Source organism: Bos taurus, chromosome 22, assembly GCF_002263795.3.
Source record: "Bos taurus isolate L1 Dominette 01449 registration number 42190680 breed Hereford chromosome 22, ARS-UCD2.0, whole genome shotgun sequence".
NCBI lineage: Eukaryota > Metazoa > Chordata > Mammalia > Artiodactyla > Bovidae > Bos > Bos taurus.
Window position 1 is genome coordinate 51757792 of NC_037349.1, and position 22599 is coordinate 51780390.

At 42.2% G+C, this 22599-nt stretch overlaps 1 protein-coding gene across 27 annotated transcripts in view; it reads left to right on the plus strand.

Moving 5' to 3' along the window:
* Positions 1-520: 520 nt before the first annotated feature.
* Positions 521-22599, plus strand: part of MAP4 (microtubule associated protein 4) — a 151641-nt gene continuing 129562 nt past the window's right edge. For all 27 annotated transcript variants that reach the window (XM_059880097.1, XM_059880098.1, XM_059880099.1 and 24 more), the window contains exon 1: positions 521-623. The gene's annotated coding sequence lies outside the window, so the exon portion shown is untranslated. The remainder of the gene's footprint in view (positions 624-22599) is intronic.

Below are 22599 nucleotides of genomic sequence, written 5' to 3' on the forward strand. Positions count from 1 at the left end.
AGAGGCCCCCCACAGTCGCGTCCTCATCCCGCTACAGTTCTTTACCGCGAGCAGCTGGCCAGCGCCCCGGCCCCGCCCCGCGCCCCTCCCAGGTTACGTCATAGAACCCACAGGCCTTGCCGGCGGGGAGACCCGGGCCCGGCCGCGTGTGCCGGGCCTCTCGCATCGTCCCCTTTCCTAGCACTCAGATTCTAAAAGGAAGGGACGACCAGCACACACAGCAGCGGGGGAGGTCGGTCGGTCCTCCTGCCGCCCAGGCAGCAGCAGCAGCAGCAGCGGGCGGGCGGGAGACAGGCGTCTGAAGCCCCCTCACGTATCTCGCCCGCCACTGCCCTCCTCCGCTTGGCCGCTACCCCGCCTAGGTCGAGGCGGCGGGGCCGGCCCCTATTGGTCCGCCGCGGCCCTCCGCCCGCCCCCTCGCCCCGCTTATTGGGCAAAGCCGCCGCGCCCGCGGGATAGGCGGCAGCGGCGCCCCTCCCTCTCGCCGGCCCTCAAGAGGGCGACGAGGAAGCGGCCGCCTCCCTGCGTCCCGCCCCTCGGGCTCGCTTGCTAGCTCCCGGCTCCTCCCGGCCCTCTCCCGGCTCCCTCCGGCTCCGGCTCCGGCGCGGCAGCGGCGGCGGCGGGTAGGTGCAGCGGCAGGCGGGGCCCGATCGGAGGGGCGGCTTCCTCACTGTACCCCGGACTGCCCGAGCCTCCCCCGTGGTCTCCCGGGACCCCACCAGGCCCGCCCGAAGCGGAGAAGGGCGGTGGCCGCAGGCCTGCGGGACGCGGGGGCGGTCGGGCGAGGGGGGCCTGCGGGCGCGATCTTCCAAGTCTTGGAGGCACGATAAGGGGGCCCGCCGGGCGGGGCGGACCTCTCGGAGTCTGGAGCGACGGGGCTGAGCCGCACTTTTCAGGCGCGGGATTGGGGCTGAGCCGGGTGAGCGAGGGTCGGCTGCAGCCTGGGGCCCTGGGTGGGGCTCGGAGACACAGGAGAACTCAAAGGTCGTGCTGTGAAGCTTTTGAGGGTCCGTTGAAGTGGGGCGGAGGTGAGCCTCAGAGAGGGTGCTGGGTCAGGGAGTTATGGGAGGAGGTAGGGGGTATTCGAGAGTACGTGGCCCCAGGCTGGGCTCTCCCGGCGCGCGCTGCCCTAGAACACAGTTTGGGGAGTAAGCATGTGTCTGGCTGCGGGAGTGCGCATGGGTCGCTGTAAAGCCTGCGGATGCGAGGATAGGACCTGGAGGGGAGTTAGAATTGTTACCCAGAACGGAGATTGTGATTTAGCACATGGGCCAGGTTGTCCATTAGTGTGTTGCTTGAGCTGTTCTTTGGAGAAATTACTCCTTGTGGGGGGGGAAGTGTTAGGGTTTTTGCTTTCATCCTGGAATGGGTAAAGTGAATGCATTTGGTGCTTTGGGGAGGAGACAGGATTACGTTTAGCTTTGTGTTTTAGGACCCAGACCCAGAGTGAAACGTGCTTCTCAGGATAGTGTTACCCAGCTTTCTCCCGGGAACCCCCTCTTCTCCCCTGCCTCCTCGGTCCAGTTACAGTATTGCTCCCCAGGGCCTCTCGATTTCTTTTCCCTGGTTCCCTAGGATTGCTGTGTTTCTTGCTCTGTGTGTGTCCCGCCCATTTCCCTGCTGCTGCACTTTGGCAACTGCCTCTGCTCTTTCCCAGGGATGGTTGTGGCATTGCATCAGGGGATATTTGTGCTTGTAATTTGCTCACTCAGCCCAGGAAGAGGGAGAATAGTATGCTGCAGAGATGGGGGCTGGGGGAGGGTGAGGTGGTGCCGTTCGCTGGGCTGGGCAGACAGAGAAATGGGTGTGGTGAGGGAATACAGCTGCTCTAGGCCTATAGGGTAACACTGCCCAGTCATCAGCTCAAAGAGATTCAAAGAGCGGCAGCAGCAGCTATTTTTGTAAATCAGTCCTGAATCCAAGCTGAGCACATGGATTTAGAGTGAACAGTTGTCATGCTCTAACTATTACGGGCTGGGTGTTTGGTCGACAACACTAGAGTTGCTAAGCGAGAGACTCCCTCTGTACAGTGCCGGGGGTTCTTTACTTGCAACGTTTTACCTTTGCTTTTTTCAACTCTCTTGTACAGGACATCTCTCTTCTGGGGGTGTCTTTTAAACTGTTGTGGTTTGACGGTCCATACTGCTGCTTTTTAAATGAAATGTTTTTACCTCAGTTATACACTTGCTCTCAAATATGGCTTCCGTAGAATAAAGCTATCACTTCTTGAGTACTTGCTGTCTGCCAGGCACTAGTTGGTGTTTATTTCTAGGTGAGGAAATTGAGACTGATGGAAATCAGAGTCACACAGATTAAGTGGCATCCACACCAGGGTCCTTCTGACTCCCACACAGTAGTTCAGAAACTGTGGGTTCACACAGGGGTGATTCAAGCACTTGAGAATTTATTCGTGCAAAGTAATCTCACTGGAGAATGATAAGCCAGGTATCAATTTATTTATGTCCAGAGTTTTAAGTGCCATATGAACAACTGGCATTAATTACCTACAGGCCCAGGACACCTCCTTTGTTTCTGGGCAGGCAAATCAGTAATAAGAGTGCAGTTGATTATAGAATTGAAACTAAGAGCACTAGATGTTCTTAGGGAATGTTTTAATCAAGTTACAGAAGCCTAGTGGGTCAGCCTTCTTTCTGCATTGTGCTAACTCACATATTTACGTTGGACAGTGCTGGGGCGATTCTAACACATTTCCTCACTACCTCAGTTTTTTTTTTTTTTTAATAGGTACTTTTATTTACTTATTGTTGGGCAGGGACTTTTTCTGGTGGCAAGAGGGGGCTACTCCGTAGTTGCAGTGCACAAACTTCTCAATGAGTTGGCTTCTCTTGGTGCCTAACAGGGTCTCTAGGTACTGGGGGTTTCAGCCTGTGGTACCCAGGCTCTAGAGCACAGGCTTAATAGATGTGGTACACAGGCTTAGTTGCTCTGGCATGTGGGATATTCCTGGATCAGGGATCAAGGATCTAACCTGTGTGTCCTGCATTGACAGGTGGATTCTTTACCACTGAGCCACCAAGGAAGCCTCTTCAGTTTTTTAAGTCGTCTCTGCATATATTTGTCATCCCAGCATATATTTACTTGAGTTAAAATCCCCAAATTTATAAATAAGTTTATATTACATATTTAAAAAGTCATTTTCCATTGTTTGATAACAGTGAGGGAAATACCTGGATTTTCTTAGGTTTACGTGGCTTGACTTTATTTTTTTAGAGGGTATAAACTGGCTTTTTTAGAGGGTACTAACTGGCTTTCAAGGGAGAGGGTGACAAGTTTGTCAAACGTTATCAGAGTGGCTTGAGAACAGGGAAAGATGGTTGCAGTTTTAATTTTGGGTGTAGAGTGGGGGTGTGTGGGGATGAGCTTTCCTTTGTGTGGCTTGAACCACCCACCTACATCAAGATAGGTGGCTTAGTTTTAGAGATGTGGTTCCTATTGATTTTAGGGTCTTGTTCTTTTCTGCCCTGATCGTGTCTCTGAATTTGGTGATCCATCCCTTGGCTGTGTAAACTTTTGCTATTGACACTTCAAAGTTTTGGTATCACTGTTCTCCTTTTCCTGTTTATTTTAAAGTATTAATCATCACTTGTTGATATGTAGGTTTTATTTTTCCTTAAAAAGCAAGGACATCTGAAAGGAACATTTTGAAGTTGTCTTGATATAGTTCATATGATTTGCTCAATTTGCAAAGGAAACTGAATAGCTATCTCTGATTTCTTTGTCCTTCTAAATGGCATTCTTAGAACCAGCTTGTGTGTATGTGTGTCAGTCTGTCAGTCTTGCCCAGCTTTTTCCGACTTCATGGTCTATCACAAAGCTTCTGCGTTGGCAGGCAGTTTCTTTACCTCTGTGCCACCTGGGGAGCCCCCTAGAACCAACTTACTGTGACAGCCTTATTGCTTGAAGTGAGTGTGTTGAGGACAGTTAGAGTCAAGAAAGGGGATCAAGCAAATATATATTGTACCCACTGCCTTCAGTTTCTTGGTTTCTCCTTGCCTTTGACACTTGACACTTTTGAAGAGTAGTGATCATTTGTAGAATGTTCCTGAATTTGAGTTTTCTGTTCTTTTTTTTTCTTATTTTGTTTTGTTTTCTCTTGATTAGTCTGAGATTAAGCATTTTAGGGAAGAATATCAGAGAGATAGTATGCCCTTCCTGTCACACATTTTGTATCAGATGATATCTGATATCAACATGGCTTATTGCTGATATTAACTTTAGTAACTTGATTTTAGTAACTTGGCTGCCTGGTTTTTTATAAAGTGACTCTTCTTCCGTTTCCTTACTTCATTTGTTAGAAGCTCGAAATGAGTCACCGAGTCAAGCCCACACTCCAGGGCAAGGGAATTTAAGCTCCACCTCCTGAGTATCAAAGAATTTGTGAGCATATGTTAAAACCACCCACAGTAATTAGTAAATATCTCTGGGAGGCTATACAACAATCTGATTTTTTTCTTAAAGTTTCATCCTCTAATGTCAGTGAAACTTGCCCACAGCAGCAATTACTGTGCTGTTCTACTGGTGATTTTCTATTTCTCTCATTCCTCCTACATTGATTGTTTGGAATTCTTCTGTAAGAAAGATTTGTGCTTTTCCTCCCATTTACTTAACTTAATCATTTAGTGTGGATTCATGAATATTTTTCTCCCTTTGGGTTGTATTTCATTGTATACATCCTTCTAGCTCTGACCATTTGGCACCTATGTTCTTTTGATGTGTCCCCCTCCTACCCTGTCCCCCCCCCCTTTTTTTGAGCACATTTTTACTTTCTGATATCACAGATGCCCCAGTCTGATCTTGTATTTTCTCTGCCTCAGTCCTAGAATCAACCATTTCTCCTGGTTTCTTTTATTGGAGAAAAATATTTAGAAACCAAGATCTAGTTTCTAAATGAACTGGGTGTTCATTTACTCATTGCTACTGGGATATTACTGCTTCTTGACACTCTTAGGGAACAGAGTTAGGAAATATATTTATGTATACTGACCCAGGTATACACATCTGATTTTTTTTTTTAGCCACCCCTCACGGAGTATTAGTTCCCTGACCAGAGGTTGAACCTGTGCCTTCAACAGTGAAAGGACAGAGTCCTAAGCACTGCACCACCAGGGAATTCCCTACACATACCTGTTTCTGTATCTATCTGTGTATAAATATAAACATGGATTCATGCTGGTCTCTCTGACTCTAATCCAGCATCACAGAGTTCATTGTAGCATTCCCCTCCTTGCTTATTTGTAATTTCTTTATCTGACAGTGAGATACTTAGTTCTTATTATTTATAATAGGTTTACTTACTAGTTCAACCCTAATATATGTGTAAAGTAGGAAAGTACAGGGTTTTCTTTTAGTATTTCTTTTTTTTTTAATTTAACTTTTAACTGGAATATAGTTGATTTACAATATTGTGTTAGTTTCAGGTGGAAAGTACAGTTTTAATTATCACCTAAGGTAAATTCCAAAGTATCTTGCAGTTAACCAATTTAAATTATATTCCTATAATATTGGTATTTTAAATTACTTTTTTTCAGTTTCACTGGAGAGATGCAATCATTTGCCCCTGGCCAAACAGGGAATGAGCGACTTTAGCTGAAGTTGGTGACCCATTCTCACTCCCAATGATAAGCTTAATCCCAAGCAAAGCAATCTCTTCATAGCAAGTATCTTGACTACCTTTGTCCCTTCTTGGTGGGATTGTTCCTTTAATTAACAAAGTTCCTGGGTTTTATTTTTATTTTTAAAATTTTAAACTTTGGGAGCATTGAGAGCAACAACAGTTACTTTACTGGACTTCTTTCTATTTGCAGAATCATAGACTTGGAAGAGATCTTAGAGATAATCTAATGCAGCTTTCCACACAGTACAAGTGAATCCTCCAGCCCTTTCTTTTCAGAAGTACTCCCCTAGATACGGATTTCACAGCTGGTGGCTATCAATTCCAGGTTTGCAAATTTGTCATTTTACGAAGACTTCCTTGATAATGATCTCAGAGGTGCCTCCCTGTAGTTTTTATTTACTGGTTCTACTTTTGCTCTCTACAATTATCCCCTGTAGATCCAGTGTCCACTTTACAACTACTCAGTGACAGTTATTTTGTCCTACTTAAATTTTTTCTTTTCCAGACTAAACAGTTTCTTCCTTCCAGCCACGCCTTCTGAAATGTGCTGTCTAAACTTCTTACCATGTTGGGCATTAGCCTGTGCACATGCTGCAGTTTGTTACATATGCTGTGTCCTCAAGAGCTTCTCTGGTGGGTCAGATGGTTCAATTTTGGGAGACCCAGTTTCTATCCCTGGGTGGGGAAGATCCCCTGGAGAAGGGCATGGCAATTCATTCCCTATTCTTCCCTGGAGAATTCTACGGACAGAGGAGCCTTGTGCGCTAGAGTACTTGGGGTTGAAGAGAGTCCCGACACAACTAAGCCACTAACAACACACACAGATAATACTGTATTAGGCCTTGGAGGTAAAGTGGTTAAGGAATTAAAAATGATCCCTGCCCTTAGGGAGCTTAGTATCCATCAGTGCTGCTGCAGAATAAATTAGGTTCTTTTTTCTTCCAATATCCACTTTTTTTCAGTGTTAGTTTATACTTGTCTGGTAGTAAGCGCATCTCTAGGTCTTTTTTTCTCTAGAGCTGCTGTTAACCAGTCTTTGTCCTTGGTTGGTTTCTTGAAACTATGTATAGGACTTCTTTACACTCCTATAAGTGAAGTCGCTCAGTTGTGTCCAACTGTTTGCGACGTCATGGACTGTAGCCTACCACATTCCTCTGTCCATGGGATTTTCCAGGCAAGAGTACTGGAGTGGGTTGCCATTTCCTTCTCCAGAGGATCTTCCCGACCCAGGGATCAAACCTGGGTCTCCCACATTGTAGGCAGACACTTTACCATCTGACCCACCAGTACACTCATATCCTTTCTGTAATTCCTGACTTCTCTCCATTGTTCCAAAGGGGACCTTTTGAATCCTAATTCCATTCTCTTTGCTTTATTTATCCTTTCTATGTCTATAACTTTGATATGTTCTTTCTTTATTTTTATTTGAATAGATTACTATTCAGCTAGAGAATTTCAAGATCAGATCCTCAAGTGATGTGAAAGTCACTCAGTCGTGTATGACTCTTTGTGACCCCATGGACTATACAGTCCATGGAATTCTCCAGGCCAGAATACTGGAGTGGGTAGCTGCTCCCTTCTCCAGGGGATTTTCCCAACCCAGGGATCGAACCCAGGTCTCCCTCATTGCAGGTAGATTCTTTACCAACTGAACCACAAGGGAAGCTCTAGTAGTATGTAATTAGAAACAAAACTTAATATTTATTTTCTCTTTACTTCTGACTTTATTACTTAAGTATTAAAGTATTTCCAAAAGAGATCTTATTTCTTATATTCTGCTATAGTTTGTGTGCAAAATTGTAATTAAAATCTTTTACATCTTAAACTACTCTAAAGGCACAGCTAGTTTCCTTCAAACAGTAGTTACTGATTACTGATTGTAGTTAGTTTATAAGGTTTTTTTATTATGACAAAGTATAGATTCTGACTTATAAATGACTCACATATAAAACAGTTACAGCCTCTCTCTCATCCTTCACCCCACCCCCACCCCACATATGTTGAGACTGTCATGAAAAAACTTAAAAAGCTTTTACAGAAGATTATTCGGAGAAGGCAGTGGCACCCCACTCCAGTACTCTTGCCTGGAAAATCCCATGGTCAGAGGAGCCTGGTGGGCTGCAGTCCATGGGGTCGCGAAGAGTCGGACACGACTGAGCGACTTCACTTTCACTTTTCACTTTCATGCACTGGAGAAGGAAATGGCAACCCACTCCAGTATTCTTGCCTGGAGAATCCCAGGGATGGGGGAGCCTGGTGGGCTGCCTGCCGTCTATGGGGGTCATACAGAGTCAGACACTACTGAAGCGACTTAGCAGCATACTATATTCTTAAAAAGGAAAAAAATGGAAAAATTTAGGGGAGATTGGGGATAGGTGGTGAGTAGAGAGACCCTTATGAAAACGTTTGCTTCATTAAAGTTGTTGTTATTAAACTGTCTGAAATTCTTAGATATCATTTTGCTGTTGTTAAACTTTCTGAAATTCTACGATATCTTTTTTTTTTTTTTTTTGCTGTTGTTAAACTGTCTGAAGTTCTCAGATATTTAGATTAGAACCCAGTTTCTCTTTTAGGAATAGAAATACACAGGAAGATTCTAGACAGCTCTCTATTGTTTTCTTATAGGTAGAACATATTGGAGAAATGTGTATTCAAATCCTTCATCCATTTTAAATTAGGTTATTTGTTTTTAATCCATGAACTTTAAGAGTTCTTTATATATTCTAGATACAAATCCTTTGTCAGATATATGTGTTATAGTATGGCAGTATTAGCACTGAGCCAGGTGTCAAAAGACAAGAGTTTAGGTCCCAACTCTATCACAAAAGAGTTCTGAAGTCTGGGGCAACTCAGTGAACCTTTTTATTTACAGAATCAGGGTGCTGATCATACCCATCTCACAGGGTTGTTGTGAGAATTGAGAGAGACGTGAATGGGGAAAGCTCCCTTTAAAATGCTAGTGGTCCAAGGAAAACTATAATCTTGGTGGATGTGGAATTGGTGGCGTTTTGGTGTTTTCAGTGGGAATTGCATTGCCTATAAAAGCTTCATTTTACCATATATATGGTAAATTGGCTGTGAAACGATGAAATTCATAGACTCATGAAACTACTGTGAGGCCCGGAATAACTGTCTTCGAGGTCACATACCACAAAGCTGAGTCAGGACCTGAACTTTAATTTCTAGCATTCTTTGTACTATGTTCAGTTTAATAGCACAGACCCTTCGGAATCTTCTTTGCACATAGCACTGTGATAAGTGCTGGGGGTGATTTTGGGTGTGTGTGGTGTGTTTGTGTGTATATACATGCTTTTATTTTTTGAGCGGGTAACAATGAAAGTGGATTGGCTGGTTTGGAAGGTAGGTGTATATTTAACCTTTTAAGAAATTGCCCTGCAAATTTTTACCTTCTTTCTAGATTCCATATATATGTGTTCAGTTCAGTTCAGTTCAGTTGCTCAGTCATGTCCAACTCTTTGCAACCCTATGGACTGCCGCACACCAGGCCTCCCTGTCCATCACCAACTCCCGGAGTTTACCCAAACTCATCCACTGAGTCAGTGATGCTATCCAACCATCTTATCCTCTGTCGTCTCTTTCTCCTCCCACCTTCAATCTTTCCCAGCATCAGGGTCTTTACAAATGAGACAGCTCTTCGCATCAGGTGGCCAAAGTATTGGAGTTTCAGCTTCTACATCAGTCCTTCCAATGAACACTCAGGACTGATCTCCTTTAGGATTGATTGGTTGGATCTCCTTGCAGTCCAAGGAACTCTCAAGAGCCTTCTTCAGCACCGTGGTTCAAAAGCATCAATTCCTCAGTGCTCAGCTTTCTTTATAGTCCAACGCTCACATCCATACATGACTACTGGAAAAACCATAACCTTGACTAGATGGAAGTTTGTTGGCAAAGTAATGTCACTGCTTTTGAATATGCTGTCTAGGTTGGTGATAACTTTCCTTCCAAGGAGTAAGCGTCTTTTAATTTCATGGCTGCAGTCACCATCTGCAGTGGTTTTGGAACCCAAAAAAGTAAAGTCAGCCACTGTTTCCACTGTTGCCCTATCTATTTCCCATGAAGTGGTGGGACCGGATGCCATGATCTTCATTTTCTTAATGTTGGGCTTTAAGCCAACTTTTTCACTCTCCTTTTTCACTTTCATCAAGAGGCTTTTTAGTTCCTCTTCACTTTCTGCCATAAGGGTGGTGTCATCTGCATATCTGACGTTATTGATATTTTTCCCGGCAATCTTGATTCCAGCTTGTGCTTCATCCAGTCCAGCGTTTCTCATGAGGTACTCTGCATATAAGTTAAGTAAGCACGGTGACAATATACAGCCTGGATGTACTCCTTTTCCTATTTGGAACCAGTCTGTTGTTCCATGTCCTGTTCTAACTGTTGCTTCCTGACCTGCATACAGATTTCTCAAGAGGCAGGTCAGGTGGTCTGGTATTCCTATCTCTTTCCGAATTTCCCACAGTTTGTTGTGGTCCACACAGTCAAAGGCTTTGGTATAGTCAATAAAGCAGAAATTGATGCTTTTCTGGAACTCTCTTACTTTTTTGATGATCCAGTAGATGTTGGCAATTTGATCTCTGGTTCCTCTGCCTTTTCTAAAACCAGCCTGAACATCTGGAAGTTCACGGTGCACATATTGCTGAAGCCTGGCTTGGAGAATTTTGAGCATTACTTTACTAGCGTGTGAGATGAGTGCAATTGTGCAGTAGTTTGAGCATTCTTTGGCATTGCCTTTCTTTGGGATTGGAATGAAAACTGACCTTTTCCAGTCCTGTGGCCACTGCTGAGTTTTCCAAATTTGCTGGCATATTGAGTGCAGCACTTTCACAGCATCATCTTTTAGAATTTGAAATAGTTCAACTGGAATTCCATCACCTCCACTAGCTTTGTTTGTAGTGATGCTTCCTAAGGCCCACTTGACTTCACATTCCAGGACGTCTGGCTCTAGGTGAGTGACCACACCATCATGATTATCTGGGTCGTGAAGATCTTTTTAGTACAGTTCTTCTGTGTATTCTTGCCACCTCTTGTTAATATGTTCTGCTTCTGTTAGGTCCATACCATTTCTGTCCTTTATTGAGCCCCTCTTTGCATGAAGTGTTCCCTTGGTATCTCTAATTTTCTTGAAGAGATCTCTAGTCTTTCCATTCTGTTGTTTTCCTCTGTTTCTTTGCACTGATCACCAAGGAAGGCTTTCTTATCTCTCCTTGCTATTCTTTGGAACTCTGCATTCATATGGGTATATCTTTCCTTTTCTCCTTTGCCTTTAGCTTCTCTTCTTTTCTCATCTATTTGTTAGGCCTCCTCAGACAGCCATTTTGCTTTTTTGCATTTCTTTTTCTTGAAGATGGTCTTGATCCCTGTACCCTGTTCAATGTCACAAACCTCTGTCCATAGTTCATCAGGCACTATCAGATCTAGGCCCTTAAATCTATTTCTCACTTCCACTGTATAATCATAAGGCATTTGATTTAGGTCATACCTGAATGGTCTAGTGGTTTTCCCTACTTTCTTCAATTTAAGTCTGAATTTGGCAATAAGGAGTTCATGGTCTGAGCCACAGTCAGCTCCTGGTCTTGTTTTTGCTGACTGTATAGAGCTTCTCCATCTTTGGCTGCAAAGAGTATAATCAGTCTGATTTCGGTGTTGGCCATCTGGTGATGTCCATGTGTAGAGTCTTCTCTTGTGTTGTTGGAAGAGGGTGTTTGCTATGACCACTAGACCATTCAGGTATGACCTAAATCAAATCCCTTATGATTATACAGTGGAAGTGAGAAATAGATTTAAGGGACTAAATCTGATAGAGTACCTGATGAACTATGGACGGAGGTTTGTGACATTGTACAGGATACATTGCGTTCTCTTGGCAAAACTCTATTAGCCTTTGTTCTGGTTCATTCCGTACGCCAAGGCCTAATTTGCCTGTTACCCCAGGTGTTTCTTGACTTTCTACTTTCGCATTCCAGTCCCCTATAATGAAAAGGACATCTTTTTTGGGTGTTAGTTCTAAAACGTCTTGTAGGTCTTCATAGAACCGTTCAGCCTCTTCAGTGTTACTGGTAGGGGCTTGGATTACCGTGATATTGAATGGTTTGCCTTGGAAATGAACAGAGATCATTCTGTCGTTTTTGAGATTGCATCCAAGTACTGCATTTCGGACTCTTGTTGATCATGATGGCTACTCATTTTTTCTAAGGGATTCCTGCCCACAATAGTAGATATAATGGTCATCTGAGTTAAATTCACCCATTCCAGTCCATTTTAGTTCGCTGATTCCTAGAATGTCGACGTTCACTCTTGCCATCTCCTGTTGACCACTTTCAATTTGCCTTGATTCATGGACCTGACATTCCAGGTTCCTGTGCAGTATTGCTCTTTACAGCATCAGACTTTACTTCCATCACCAGTCACATCACCAACTGGGTATTGTTTTTGCTTTGGCTCCATCCCTTCATTCTTTCTGGAGTTATTTCTCCACTGATCTCCAGTAGCATATTGGGCACCTACTGACGTGGGGAGTTCCTCTTTCAGTATCCTATCATTTTGCCTTTTCATACTGTTCATGGGGTTCTCAAGGCAAGAATACTGAAGTGGTTTGCCATTCCCTTCTCCAGTGGACCACATTTTGTCAGACCTGTCCACCATGACCCGCCCTTCTTGGGTTGCCCCATGGGCATGGCTTAGTTTCATTGAGTTAGACAAGGCTGTGGTCCTAGTGTGATTAGATTGACTAGTTTTCTGTGAGTATGGTTTCAGTGTGTCTGCCCTCTGATGCCCTCTTGCAACACCTACGGTCTTACTTGGGTTTCTCTTACCTTGGACGTGGGGTGTCTCTTCACGGCTACCTCCAGCAAAGTACAGCTGCTCCTTACCTTGGACGAAGGGTATCTCCTCATGGCTGCCCCTCCTGACCTTGAACGTGGAGTAGCTCTTCTCGGCCCTCCTGTGCCCACGCAGCCACCGCTCCTTGGACGTGGGGTTGCTCCTCTTGGCTGCTGCCCCTGACCTCGGGTGTGGGGTAGCTCCTCCCAGTAGCAGCCTGGCACTCTTGGCCCTACTCCATCATAGAGCCTGGACTTCCCTGGTGGCTCAGACGGTAAAGCGTTTTCCTACAATCAGGAGACCCAGGGTCAATCCCTGGGTCGGGAAGATCTCCTGGAGAAAGAAATGGCAACCCACTCCAGTATTCTTGCATGGAAAACCCCATGGATGGAGGAGCCTGGTAGGCTACAGTCCATGGGGTCACAGAGTCAGCCATGACTGAGCGACTTCACCTTCACCTTCACTAATCATAAAGTCAGCTGATGTTGCACCTAGATTTTCAGATCAGGTGTTCATGCAGGGGAATTTAGTCAGAATAGACTATTCTATTGTTTTTAAATGAAGTGACAACACAGGTCCCTGTATACATTTTTTTCCTTTAATTAATGAATTGCTTGGATCTTTTTAGTAACATTAGAGACTTTGTTATTGAATGACAGTTTTGTCAGATAAAGGGTCTTCAGTTCAGTCGCTCAGTTGTGTCCAACTTTTGCGACCCCATGAGCTGCAGCACGCCAGGCATCCCTGTCCAACACCAACTCCTGGAGCCCACCCAAAGGGTCTTCCCTGTAGCTTAAATAGTAAAGAATCTTCCTGCAGTACAGGAGACCTGGGTTTGATCCCTGGGTTGGGAAGATCCTCTGGAGAAGGGAATGGCAATCCCCAGTATTCTTGCCAGGAGAATCCCATGGACAGAGTAGCCTCGTTGGCTACAGTCCGTGGGAGCACAACTGAGAGACTAATGCTACGCTTTGTCAGGTAAAAAGGGCTGTGTTCATACGTAATAGAGACGGTCACCAATTATGACAGTTAATCTTAAAAACAGACCAATAAATCGATTGACAGGTGAGTTGTTGGAACAATAAATAACGACTTTAATCAGAAAGCTAGCACACCAAAAAGATGGCAGACTAACATCTCAAAAACTATCTTCTGGGCTTCCCTGGTTGCTCAGTGGTAAAGAATTCGCTGGCCAATGCAGGAGACATGGGTTTGATCCCCGATCCGGCAAGACCCCATGTGCCCTGGAGCACCGAAGCCTGTGGCCACAACTACTGAAGCCCCTGCTCCCTAAAGCCCGCACTCTGCAACAAGAGAAGCCACTACAAGGAGAAGCCTGGGCACTGCAAATGGAGATTAACCCCCACTCACCTCAGCTAGAGAAAAGCCTGCACAGCAACAAAGACCCAACACAGCCAATAAATAAAATTATATATTGAAAAGCCCATCTTCCCTCAGTCTGAATTTGGACTCCTTTTGTATACAGGAGAGGGAGGGGCCGTCTGGGCACTGACCAATGGCTGAGCAGAACCACTAAGGGTTATTGGTTTGATAGTCGCTCACTAACGGTGGTTACTTGCTTGGGGGAGGAGCCCACTGGGCACTGACCAATGGCTGAGGAGAACCACTAACCGTCGCTGTTTGACAGTTGCTCACTAACGGTTGCTTGCTTGGGGGAGGTGCTCATTGTGGCACCAACCAATGGCTGAGCAGGACCACTAACGGTTGCTGGTTGACAGTTGCTCACTAACGGCTGCTCCGGCAGCTATCAATGTGTGCACTGGCCTTGATGCCGCTTTACTCGGAGCAGAAAGATGGGACACCAGAAAGTGACCAGGACGTCTAGCCCTCAGTGGAGCTAGGCTTGCAGATGGTGGAGACCTCGGTGGCCTTGCCGAGGCAGTTGACATGCTCATTAGTGGGATCACTGAGGTGGCTGGTTCAGCCTGCGACTGGCCTCACTCCTCAGCTGGTGACTGATGAGGTAGCCTGGAACCTGCTGTCCCCACAGCGGGCAGGCCTGGTGAGCTAGTTGTGGCCACATGCAGGAGAGGTGCTGCAGAGCTGCCCCTGCCCTGCCTTAATGGAGCGCGATCTGGCCGCAGCGATGGAGGAAGGGCCCCTCACACTTCAGGTTTGCGCTGGGGAGGCCGCTATTACTGGATACATGGTATTTATGTGTGCTGCTTGGTTTGTAAAGAATCTCTCCTATATGGTAATTTCAGATTTCATGCATAGAACTTTTTTTTTCAGTTGAGGTTTATATTTAACTTTTTTATTATAGCTGATTTATAATGTGTTTGCTTTCAGTGTACAGCAAAGTAATTTAGTTATACATATATATTCTTTTTTATGTTATTTTCCATCATGGTTTAGACAGGATATTGAATATAGTTCCCTGTGCTGTACAGCAGAATCTTGCTGTTTATCTGTTTTATATGTAGTAGTATGTATCTGCTAATCTCAAACTGCTAATTGATTCCTCCTCACCCTCTTCCCCTTTGGTAACCGTAAGTTTGTTTTCAATGAGAGTCTGTTTCTGTTTTGTAAATAAGTTCCTTTGTGTCATATTTTAGATTCCACATATAAGTGATATCAGTTACTGTTCTTTTTGTGGGGAAATACCAGGATACTTTATTTTCTTGAAATCAGTTTTTTTCTTGTTACTGTTCTAAGACTGTTTTGTTTAAAACCAGTGAAATGGAACTGTTAGATTTTTAGGGATCTTCTTTTTGAAATGTTGATTATATTATTCAATGTAATTCAGTAAGGGTTTTTTTTTTTTTTGACTGTGCCATGCAGCTTGCAGAATCTGTCTCCTGACCTGACTTGACCTGGTGGTGAAAGCCCAGAATTCTAACCACAAGGCCAAGAGGGAACTCTTGGCCTTTTTGAGTCTCTTATATGTTCTAGGTTCAGTTTAGGTTCTTTGGGTATAAGACTGTGTGACTCAGATGGTAAAGAATCTTCCTGCAGTGTGGAAGACCTGGGTTTGATCCCTGCGTTGGGAAGGTCCCCTGGTAAAGGGAATGGCAACCCACTCCAGTATTGTTTCTTGGAAAATCCCATGGACAGAGGAGCCTGGCAGGCAAAGAATCGAACCCAACTGTGTAACTAACACTTTGACCTTCAAGTGCTGCCTTAAGAAGTCCAAATATTTAGTGTATTTGTCAGTTTTTTGTATGGTTTTTGAATTCTGTTTTTTAATTAAACCTGTAACTTGGAGATATTGTCGATTCATGTAAGGTTGTAAGAAAACGATACAGAGAGATCTTTTGTATCCTCTGCCCTAGTCAGTCAGTCAGTTCAGTCTCTCAGTCGTGTCCGACTCTTTGCGACCCCATGAATTGCAGCACACCAGGCCTCCCTGTCCATCACCAACTCCTGGAATTCACTCAAAATCACATCCATCGAGTCGGTGATGCCATCCAGCCATCTCATCCTCTGTTGTCCCCTTCTCCTGCCCCCAATCCCTCCCAGCATCAGAGTCTTTTCCAATGAGTCAACTCTTCGCATGAGGTGGCCAAAGTACTGGAGTTTCAGCTTTAGCATCATTGCTTCCAAAGAAATCCCAGGACTGATCTCCTTTAGAATGGACTGGTTGGATCTCCTTGCATTCCAAGGGACTCTCAAGAGTCTTCTCCAACACCACAGTTCAAAAGCATCAATTCTTTGGCTCTCAGCTTTCTTCACAGTTCAACTTTCACATCCATACATGACCACTGGAAAAACCATAGTCTTGACTAGATGGACCTTTGTTGGCAAAGTAATGTCTCTCCTTTTGAATATACTATCTAGGTTGGTCATAACTGGTTGGTCATAACTTTCCTCCCAAGGAGAAAGCATCTTTTAATTTCATGGCTGCAGTCACCATCTGCAGTGATTTTGGAGCCCCCAAAAATAAAGTCTGACACTGTTTCCACTGTTTCCCCATCTATTTGCCATGAAGTGATGGAACCAGATGCTGTGATCTTCATTTTCTGAATGTTGAGCTTTAAGCCAACTTTTTCACTCTCCTCCTTCACTTTCATCAAGAGGCTTTTGAGTTCCTCTTCACTTTCTGCCATAAGGGTGGTGTCATCTGCATATCTGAGGTTATTGATATTTCTCCCAGCAATCTTGATTCCAGCTTGTGCTTCTTCCAGCCCAGCATTTCTCATGATGTACTCTGCATAGAAGTTAAATAAGCAGGGTGACAATATACAGCCTTGACATACTCCTTTTCCTATTTGGAACCAGTCTGTTGTTCCATGTCCAGTTCTAACTGTTGCTTCCTGACCTGCATACAGGTTTCTCAAGAGGCAGGTCAGGTGGTCTGGTATTCCCATCTCTTTCCGAACTTTCCACAGTTTATTGTGATCCACACAGTCAAAGGCTTTGGCATAGTCAATAAAGCAGAAATAGATGTTTTTCTGGGACTCTCTTGCTTTTTTGATGCCCTAGTAGTATTTTGCAAAACCATATAACAAGGATATTGACATAGAAACAGTTAACAGTAAATGGTACAACCCCTCTGGAAAACAGTTTGGCAGTTTGCCCGAGAGTACAGTTGCTGGGTCATATGGTAGTTGCATGTTTAGTTTTTAGAGAAATGCCATTTATATTGATATAATGTGGTGGCAGTCTCGGCTCTGCAAGTGGTCTTCACTGATACTGCAGTTCCTTCTTTACCTACTTCGGGGATGAAGTTCTGGATCCACTCCCTGGTCCCTGACTCCATCCTAGAGAGGGTTCCACCTTTGCCATACGGTAGTGTTGGGACTACTGTGTTTTCTCTGGTGTTTGGCTGGAGTGAAATGGTTATTGTCTAAAAGTTTTCTGTCTTGCTTAGCTGCCTCTTTCCTGGTCCTTGGGCTAAAGTGAGCAGAGTTTTGTTGGAGTTTTCCTTGTCTGCACTCTTAGGTGTTTCTGGATTGCCAGGCTCGTCATTTCCAATATTGAGATATATTAGACAAAAAGAAAACCCAGGGAACTCATCACTTTTTTGTTCCTTAGATCCCAAGGTCCCTTGACATTCTACCTTCTTCTGTCCACCTTTCAAAGTCTTATGTTTGTTTTATATATGTATAATATCCAGGATTTTTAGTTGTAACTAATGGGAGGAAGAGGAAAAAGTAAATCTGTATTTTCCAAGAAGCATAAGTTTTTGTATTGTTTTAAAAATGATGTTTATTTTTCTATTTATGAGAATGTATATTTAATGTAGAAAATTTAGAACATAAAAAATGAAAGAATAACAACACTTTGGTATGTAATCTTTTAGCTGTTTTCTGGGGATATACATACTTATTTTTCTTCATACATAAAGTATGAACTGTTTATACTGTTCAAGGACTTTCCACTTAACTATTATAAGTATCATTCCTTGTCATTAAATGCTTGTGTATAATGACATTTTTTTTGTGGTATCAGTTAAATTGTAATGTGTATATTCAGGAGGTGATCCATATGTGTTACTCTGCTAGGTTAAGTGCTTAAGAGGGAGTCCCCATACATTAAAAGGATGTACTGTTTCCCATGAATCTCAGTGTTTAGACATGGCTTTTTTACAAAAAGGAGTCTAAAGTAAACCAGATTTAGCTATTAGTTTCAGAAACTCTGGGTGTATGGGTAGATACTTAGGTTTTACAGTTTAAAAGTATCCACATGTCTTTATGAATGCTATTTTGATTGAAGTTCATAGTTTCCATTATGTCATAAGAGGGATCATTATACTTTTTAGGAGAAAATCAGAGATAATAATGGCTTTTTGTTTTTTCTTGGAGGAAATAGGAGATACCAGCAGTGTTTGTTTCAGTAAACCCTAGCATTAGTTTTCTGCTGGAGTTTGCAAAACATAAGCCAGAATGATTTTAATATTTTTCCATAGTGCAACTTTTTCTAATTGCTGTGCAGTATACTTCCAGATGTTCAGATTTATTGGGAAGTTTAGATTATTTCATAGATTGGGAATTTAATATTTGATGTCCAGATTCATGTAGCAGATCTAATTAAAAATTATTGTATTTCATTTTTTCACTTTCTATCTTTTTCTTAGTATCATGAATAGTTGCACTGTATATCAAACTGAAACTAATAATGATAAAATTACTTTACAGATAAGCATACATGTAGAAGTATATAGTATTTGGAATTGTTTTAATTTCTGTTTCTTAAATATGAAGGTGCATATGTCATTGTTTAGAAAGCTATTCTTTCAGCCTAACATGGAGTCACTAATTAGACATAAAGCTGTAATGTTATTGCTTAATATTTTTTAAACTTCAAAAGTATAGCTTTACTTTTGCTTTTCCAAAAGTGATAAGTAATGCTATGAAAAAATTTTTTAATTTAGAAAAAGGAAAATATATACCAAGTTACCAGTTTTCGTATTCTTTTTACAAGCAATTAATCATCGACGAGTGCTCAGCAAGCTGTTTCCTCTTTGCCAGTCTCTACAGCTTGTGGTTTGGAATGTTCATCACTATCTGGTAGTAAACCCCAAATGTCCCACACCAACCTCATTGGTCTACTCCAGGTCTGTGTGGCAGATTGTGTTCACTCTCTTTAATCCCTCTACTCTACCAAAATCAGTATTGCATAAAAGAGTGTAAAGGAGTGTAACAAACATCTTATAGTTTGTTTCAAAGAAAATACTTTAATGGAAATTCATTTAAAATGTCTCAGTAGCCCTATAAATGAAATTGGAGACTGACTGTAATATAACTTACTGGCAGAGAATGTATGTGTGTGTTTTAAAATCTTAGGCTTTTCAGAAGTGGTGCTGTTTAATGAGACTAAATGTGAATCCAAGATCTGTTTGTCATCTCTCCCCTTATCTCTTCATTTTTTTCTTCATGTTTGTCATTTTTCGTCCTGTATTATGTTTGATAAAAGTCATCATCCCTTCTCTTAAATGTATAATATTAGTGAGAAAAATCAGACATGTAATCTGTGGGTATTATAACAACTTTTTCTTGTAGGGAAAATGCAGTGATTAACTGAAGTAAATTTTTCAGTTAAACTCACTTTTAAAGTCTTCACAAATGGGAAGTTTTCTAAATGAAACAAAATTTTTCTAGAATGTGACACATGCTGAGTAATTTTTTTAAAAAGTTTATGGTGGGATTTACCTGGTGACACAGTGGTAAAGAATCCACCTGCCAATGTGGGAGGCAAGCGTTCAATCCCTGATCCAGGACGATCCCACATGTTGAGCGCCTGTGGCCCACAACCATTGAGCCTGTGCTCTAGGGCTCAGGAGCTCAAGTGCTGAGCATATGTGCCATAACTGCTGAAGCCTGTGTGCCCTGGAGTCTGTGCAACAAGAGAAGCCACCACAGTGAGAAGCCTGCACGCTGGAGCAGAGTAGTCCCTGCTCGATACAACTGGAGAAGAGCCCATGCAGCAACAAAGACCCAGCACAGCCAAAAATGAATAAATAAATATCATACAAAATGTTTATAAGTTAAGGCAAATAATAGTAAGAAAATAAAGCAGTATAGGAGTATTAAAAGAAAACCGAAACTTTCTTCCTGGCAAGTGAAAATTGGTTTCTGAGTAATTTGTATTTTTTGTAACATGAGATAGGCTCACATGAGTTTATTAATCATCTAAATTTCTATGAACAGTTTTTTATCCTGGGCTTGTTTTTCTGTTGGGTCGTTGGCATTTTTCTTATTGTGAGAGCTATTAGTACCTTATAAAAGTTAAAAGGAAAGTTAGCCCTTTATTATTGTAATACAGATATTTTCCTCTTTGTTAAACTTTTGCCTTTTAACATGTTATTTTTTTTTTTTTTTTAACATGTTATTTTAAAAATAAGATTAAAAAATTTTTGCATAGTCACAATATTCAATATTTTGATTTACAGGCTTTTGAACTTTAGTAATAAAGTATTTCTTCAGTATACACAAGGATTAAAAAAAATTCTGGAGAGCCTTTTTGATAGGGAAGTTTGCATTTGAGAAATTTAGTAAGATTTTAATAATTACCTTCTTTATATGGACATGGAAATTGAGGTATCAAGAGATCACCACATAGTAAATGGTGGTCATACTTTTTGCCACTGTGTAATGCTTTTCAGTGGAACTTGAAAGTGAACCCATGAAAAAGTGAATCCATAAGAGCCCTTATTTTACTGTTTAACTTTTTATTTGACATTATTTTGGACTCACAGGAAGTTAAAATAGTAGTCTTGTGTACCATTACCTAGCTACTCCCAATAGTGACTGATGTCTTAAACAGCTGTAGTATAATATCAAAACCAGGAAATTTACATTGGTACATTACTGTTAATCGCATTACAGACCTTATTCAGTTTACCCTAACTTTTTTAACCTGCATTTGTGTACGTATGTGTAGTTCTTGTAAACCTCTTCTTTCAACCTGTCTCAATCATTTGATAACCACTAATTTGTTCTCTATCTTTATAGTTTTGTCATTTTGAGAATGACATAAAATTAGAATCATAGAGTATGTGATCTGTTGAGATGAGCTTTTTTTCACTAAGCATAATGCCCTTATGTCCCATTGTATCAATAGTTTGTTCCTTTTTTATAGCTAATTAATATTACCTGGATCATGGAAAAAGTGAGAGAGTTCCAGAAAAACATCTATTTCTGCTTTATTGACTATGCCAAAGCCTTTGACTGTGTGGATCACAATAAACTGTGGAAAATTCGGAAAGAGATGGGAATACCAGACCACCTGACCTGCCTCTTGAGAAACCTGTATGCAGGTCAGGAAGCAACAGTTAGTACTGGACATGGAACAACAGACTGGTTCCAAATAGGAAAAGGAGTATGTCAAGGCTGTATACTGTCACCCTGCTTATTTAACTTCTATGCCAAGTACATCATGAGAAACGCTAGGCTGGAAGAAGCACAAGCTGGAATCAAGATTGCTGGGAGAAATATCAACAACCTCAGATATGCAGATGATACCACTTTAATGGCAGAAAGTGAAGATGAACTAAAGAGCCTCTTGAGGGTGAAAGAGGAGAATGACAAAGTTGATGTGAAACTTAATATTCAAAAAGCTAAGATCATGGTATCCGGTCCCATCAATTCATGGCAGATAGAAAGGGAAAAATTGGAAACAGTGACAGAAATTTTATTTTTGGGGGCTCCAAAATCACTACAGATGGTGACTGCAGCTATGAAATTAAAAGACGCTTCCTCCTTGGAAGAAAAGCTATGAGAAACCTAGACAGAGTATTCAAAAGCAGAGACGTCATTTTACTGACAAAGGTCCATATAGTCAAAGCTGTGGTTTTTCCAGTAGTCACATGCACATATGCGAGTTGGCTATAAAGAAGGCTAAGTGCTGAAGAATTGATGCTTTCAAATTGCTGTGCTGGAGAAGACTCAATCCCTTGGACTGAAAGGAGATCAAACCAATTAATCCTAAAGGAAATCAACCCTGAATATTCATTCATTGTAAGGACTGATGCTGAAGCTTTGGCCTCCTGGTGTCAAGAGCCAACTCATTGGAAAAGACTCTGATGCTGGGAAAGATGAGGGCAGGAGAAGAGGGCGACAGAGGATGAGATGGTTGGCTGGCATCACCAACTCAGTGGACATGAGTTTGAGCAAACTCAGATAGTGAAGGACAGGGAAGTCTGGCATGCTGCAGTTCACAGGGTCTCAAAGAGTCGGACATGACTTAGTAACTAAAAAACAACAAATATTACATGATACAGGTGTCATGTGTTTAGCTTTATACTGGTGAAAGTTATTTGTGTTGATTCATATTTTGTTGTTGTGAATAAAGCTGCTATGAGCATTTGTGTATAGGTTGTTCAGTGAACATAATGTTTTCTTTGGAATAAATACCCAAGAGTTTGATTGCTGACTTGTATGGGAAGGGTGTGTTTGATTTTTGAAGAAACTGTCCAGCTATTTTTCTGGATTGGCTGTAGCATTACATTCCCACCAGCAGTGTAGGAGAGATCCAGTTTTTCTGCATCCTTACTAGCATTTGGTATAGTCACTCTTTTTATTTTAGCTGTTTTAATCTATGTGTCTATTTTTACAGTTCCTTAAATAGCAGACAGCTCATAATAAAACAGCTTCAAATACCTTCAATTCATAATTTTTTTCTTTCAGTTAAGTTTTTTACTTTCTGTATTTACATTTCAAGTT